The 5,640-nt window shown below is 57.4% G+C and overlaps 1 long non-coding RNA gene across 1 annotated transcript; it reads left to right on the plus strand.

Annotated features, from left to right (window-relative positions):
• The first annotated feature begins 356 nt into the window (after positions 1–356).
• LOC140003652 (uncharacterized) lies at positions 357–5,640 on the plus strand. Its single transcript, XR_011812656.1, has 2 exons — positions 357–729; positions 4,463–5,640. It is a non-coding gene; the product is annotated as an uncharacterized lncRNA (long non-coding RNA).

Genomic DNA, 5,640 nt, shown 5'->3' on the forward strand with positions numbered 1-5,640 from the left:
GTGACCTCACGCACCGGAGGCTGAGCGGGTGGAAAGCTGGCGGGGACGAGCCTTCTGCGGGGGAAACCTCGGCTCTGCCCAGCCTTGCTCGGAAGGGGAAGGGCGGCAGCAGCGCCTGTCCTGCTCCACGTGGGCTGTAACCATGCCTGGCGCTGTGCTGAGTTCCCTCGTGGCTCCTCGCTCCTCTTCCCGTGCCCCTTCCCAGGCCGCTTCCCTTCTCCCCCTCTCCGCCCCGCAGCGGTGCCTGCAGGTCAGCCCCGCGGAGCAGCCGAGGTCAGCGCCCCAGCCCTGGTGGCTCTCCGAGAGCTGGGACCTGGAGAGCAGAGCGGAGCTCCTGAAGGATGCCGTGTGTAAGTCTGGGCAGCTGAACATCAGCCTCTTTGGGGCGCGTTGGGTTGTTCCTTTCTGCCCTGGTCGCTGCTACAGCTGCAAAATGCAACCTGTTAATAACCCAGCTTCTTTTTAATGCCAGGGCAGGAGGTTTCTCTAAGAAGCTGCTTCACCTGTTGGACCACCAAATTTCCACACTGGCACAGAAAAAAAAATATCCTTCTGCAAACGGGATCCTTGCAGCCACGTTTCCTTGTCCCGGTGATCCCTGCCACGTGCCCGGAGAGCCGCAGGGATCTCGCTGCTGAGCCTTGCTGCTCTCTTTCCCCCGGACTCCCAGTAGCCTCCAGTCACCGAGCGCTGCTCTGACACCGCCTGGGCTCCAGCAGCTCCGTGGAGGTAAGTCAGCACCAAGTACTGCAGCTCCTGGTGCTGTGGACATCCACAGGGACCCTTGGGTGCACAGGGACCCTGCAGCTCCGCAGGCTCGCAGCCAGCTCTGGGCCACCCTGACACAACGCTGGGGAGCAGACGGGCACTTGATGCACTGCCAGTGCCAGCCCCTGTCCTCCTCCTCCTCCTTCTCCTCCTCCTGGGCCGGCAGCTGCTGGGGCTGGTGAGGTTCAGCCACTGGAAGGATGTGAAAGCTGCCAGGTGACGCCATGGGAGGGAAGATGTCCCATCCCGCAAAGCCTCGACTGCTGCATGGGGCTGGCGGTTTCCATTGCCCTGCGCAGGCACTGGGAAAATCCCCAGGTCTTGGAGCTCAGCTGAGCCCCGTGCACTGAAGGGCACAGCCCCCAGGGAGGCAGAGGAGCTTCAAAAAGGCTCTTTCTGCATCTCTAGCTGGCTGCTGGGGGGCTGCTTTCAGCCCAGGTTGCTGTAATTTAATAGAAAAGTTCCTGGATGCCCTGTACCTGTTTGGTGCCCGCGTGGCTGAGCTCACCTGAAGGAGAGCAGGGGCTTGTGTTCTTTGTGGCGGGGATGGAAGCAGGCAACTCATCCACGTGCTAAACGGGTGGAAAAAAAAATCCTTCTAGTGAGGAGAATAGAAAATAGAGAGGAACAAAGTGGCAAAGAGTCAAGGCAGGGATGCCATCCTTCAGGAGAAACACACCCCGAGGGTTTGGCTCACCGGGCTCGCAGCACCAAGGCTCAGCTGCGTGGCCCAGCGCCGCTCCAGGGCTGTCCCTGCGATGCCCTGGTGCTCACCCCGTGCCCGTATCCCCATTGGCGCTGATGGTGCTGATCTCATTTTCTTCTTTGTGTAATGTCTGACCTGGAGAAAGCAAGAAGAGAGAAGTTTGCTTAGAGATGCTCTCTGTTTACAGACTTTTTTATTTACATGCTTTTCTTATCTGACATCCGCGAGGCTTGCTGAGCGCTCAGCTCACCCGGCAGTGTCTGGGGGTGGCTGCAGCACCCTGCCATGGGGACAGGCAGGCAGCTGAGCGTGGCTGCTGTCATTAGCAAAGATCTCCACTTCCACCCCGGCCTGAGGAAGCTGGCGTTGACTCACTGCGCCAGGACCGGGGCAGGCGGCCAGCTGAGAGGATGCTTCCAGCGCTCTGCAGACCTGATAACACGCGGGGACTTTCCGTGTGAAATGAGGGTGTCAAGAGGCGTAGCAAGGCTTGCCGTAAGCTGTGCTCAGTCTGCCGTTGCCCAGGTGTCGTTTGGGAGCCAGGAGCATACCTGCGCAGGGTGGGACGGGACAGGAGGAGGTTTCAGACCTGCACCGCAGGTTGCAGCGGGCCGCCAGCCCCGTGCACCACCCTCCTGTGCTGGGATTTGCACCTGGGCTTTGTCGTCACTGCTGCTTGGTCATAGTAACGTGCGGTGACTTTTCCTCGATGCTTTTCCCCTCCCTGTTTCGCCATGACCATGTCTCATCTCCTCTTAAGCTTCCGTTTTGATTATGCCGGGATTGATTTTGTGTGTACCTGAGGCTGAATGAATCTTAAACGCTTTCCTCCTGTGTCCTCGGTGCTCCCCAGGGGTGAGGAAGGTCTGTGCAGCTCTCCTGAGCCCACTGGAGGGTGCAAACACTTCCAGCACAGGCTGGAAAGGAAATCAGGGAGCTGTCGGTAAAGTCACACCCAGGACTCAGAGAGGACTGCTGTTCCTCAGCCTCTGTGCAAAGAGCTGCTACTCTTTTGGTTTCTGGACGCAGAGAGACGTGGGGTCTTCACTGCTTTGCATTCCTTCTGCTCGGTGGGTTTCCCAAAGGCAGCCCCGGTTGGCTGTGGGACAGAACTGGGCTGCTGGGGCTGAGGAATGCTGCTGCAGCATGAAGCACGTCCGTGTCTTTTCCCAGTCCATTACCAGGGTTGTCGTGTGGCTGGCAGGGCACCAGCTCCCACACGTCCCCTCCTGCGCAGGACGGAGAGCGAACGCTTCGCGCTTTGTAGTGGGAGCTGCTGCCCGGCTCTTACACTGAGACTTCAGCGACGCTTCCTGACGCTTCTTTCTTGCTGATGGTTTGTAAATTGAGCTGGATGCTGAGCACTTACCGGTGCTGCACCTTCACAGAACAGCTCGGCTTGGAGGGGACCTCACGGGTCATCCAGCCCCAAGCCCTTCCCCTGGCATGTCCTTACTCTTGAGAGCAGCGGCTGCGTAATGGCACAACCCCAGGCTGGAGCTGGGTGCCCTTCCTTGCCTGGTGGCTGCAGAGCTCTGCTAGCAGCGAGGGGGATTTGGCTGAGCACTGGGCGAGATGTCAGAGTTCAAACCAAGCTCAAGCAAGCCAAGGCCCAGACAAGTCCTTAGGCTGGTGTGCGCGGAGCTGTGGTCAGCTGCTGGTGATGGCGATGCCGTCCTTACCCTGCTGCAGGGCTGCACTGCAGCCTGCTCGGTGTCGGTGCCATTGGGCTGCTCTTCAGCAAGCGAGGTCTGGTTCTGCTTTCTAATCACGAAGTGACCCAAACCAGAGGGTGCCGTGCCAGGCAGGGAGAGGAGAAACCCTTTTGCCCCACCTGGAAGCACAGGCGAGACATCGGGAAATGGCAGAGCAGCGGCTGTCTCGTGTCCGAGTGGCACTCTTTAGGGGTTTGTTCTCTCTGCCCAGAACAAGGTGGGAGGACGTTTTAATGTCTGAAACATTCAGAACATGCCTAAGGCATCACCAGAAAATGAAGACATGGCTGGAATTACTTGACAGCGTATCTGCAGAGGATAGAAAAACAAATAGATTGCAGGCATCCAAGTCAGGAAGCAGTGAGGAGTGCTTGCTTTTGTCCTGTAATGGACCACCCGAGCTGCGGGCAACATTTCCGTCACCCCAGGACATCCGTGAGCGCTGCAGGGTCGGGAGCAGCTGGGCTGGGAAAAGCTGGGGTCACAGCCCCCTTCCCCACCCGACTCAGGGCAGGGGTTAAAATAGGGGCGGCCCTCTGGTTTGCGTGAGTTCAGGCACTGAACCAGGCGTTGGGACGGGCTCTCGTGGCTCCCTCAGCTGTGGGTGACACAGCCACATCCTGCTGTACGGGCAGGGCTGGGAGCTGCCGTGCGGCGCCAGCACAACCCCCGGGCTGCTCGAGAGGAGCTGGAGGAGGCGAACCTCGGGCGTGAGTCACAAAATCCGGGCACCGCAGCTGGACGCTGTCTCACTTCCCACACCTGCTTCTCCTTTTCCTTTCCCAGTTCGTAATCTCCACATCTTTATTGAATGAACAAAGCCACAGGAAAGAGAAGGCGGGGTGCTGAGCGTGCGTCCCGAGCGGGCGGGCGCCCGGGGAGTCCCCGTGCCACAAGGCAGCGCTGCCACCCGTGACCGCAGCCTCGTGCCCTCGGCCTTGTGACGAGCAGCCCTGCGGCACGCAGCCTCTGCTACTCACGTCCCAGGGGTCCTGCTGCAGGCATCCTGCATCCTGGAGCCCTGTGCTGACCACATTTACTGCTTCAGTGATCGGGCAGATGGCAGAGTTGTTATGAATCCGCTCGTTTCGTTCCAGATGTTTAGAAAAAAATAAATCATCAAATCTGGTGTCATCCCATTTTGGATAGAAAATGTTTATTTGGAGGAAGAATAAACATTTTCCTACTTCAAGTGCATTTGTCCCTGCCCTAACGAGGATGTTTATTTATGTCATGCTCATACCAGCTCTGAGCTAAGTGATTATTCTTCCAGGAGCAGTTGTGCCTGAACTGTGTACCATGGAGTAGCCACTGCTCCCTGTCCAGCAGCCAAACAGCCCGTCGTGGGATCACAAGGTCGAGGTTTCGGTGAGCAGAGTGTGTTGGCTGGGGATGGCAGGAGGTGCCTGGTGTCAGGAAACCAAGACCCGCTGAGCTGCAGAAGGCTTGAACACCTCGCTCCTGGGGGATCCGCGGAAAATCCCATCACGTAGCTCTGCCGCTCTGAGTCTCTTGTTTAACTTGCTGAGGTTTCCCTTTCTTCCCCTCCAAACCACCTTCCTCTCACCTTAGCTGACGCCACGGCTGACCAGGACCTGCCAAACCCCAAACCAGGCTCTGTGGGCTCCCTGCCCTAGCCAAAGCTCCTCGTCCTGCCGCGCTGCACGGAGCAGCCTCCAGTTCCTGGGCTCTGGGGCTTTCCCACTTCCCCTCATCCGCATGGGAAGGCTGGCAGGGCACGTTCTGCTCGGCTGGGACTGCCCCTGCGTGGCCTCTGTAAGGTCACAGAGGCAGAGATCTGCTTTGCTGACGTGCAGGTGTGTGGCACGGGTCTGTCAGCAAGCAGCGACGTGTCCCTGCACCCAGGGGTTTTTGGTACGGGGTCAGATTAACCAGAATTCATGCCCGGAGATGTGCGCCTCAAAGCACCGTAGCAACTGGAACAAGGTGCTTGACTTAACCAAAATCAAGTGTTTCGGCAGAATATTTTTGTATCTCAGATTAAATTAGTAAAACCCTTGTTCTTCATCCGCCTAATTAGACTTTGCCTTAGATGCGTCCCTCCGTTTTGACGAGCTCCCCTCAGGAGTCACAAGTGGCTCGGAAACAATTTTAATTTACAGACAGGAGCCTGTATGTCAGCTGGCCTTGCCTTTCCAGGTGTTCAGCACTGAAGCCAGAAATCTGATTTTTATAATGCTTTGCTTAATTATTTTCAACACTCTTCTTCCGTGTCACGGCAGTTATTCTTTGTCAGTGATTAGGAGCCAGTCACGGTGCTTTGCTTGAGCCCCACACGACAGCTCGTGCCGCACCTCCAGAGTCCCCTGCGTACTTCTGTAGTGCCTGTTGTTGTGAGGTGCATTAATCGCACGTTAACCGTGTTGACATTCAGATTGTCAGGCTGGGATTTACCTTCTCTTCAAATAAATGGAGGATTTTTTGCCTTTT

The sequence above is a fragment of the Anas platyrhynchos genome, chromosome 14 (genome assembly GCF_047663525.1).
Source record: "Anas platyrhynchos isolate ZD024472 breed Pekin duck chromosome 14, IASCAAS_PekinDuck_T2T, whole genome shotgun sequence".
Taxonomy (NCBI): Eukaryota; Metazoa; Chordata; class Aves; order Anseriformes; family Anatidae; genus Anas; species Anas platyrhynchos.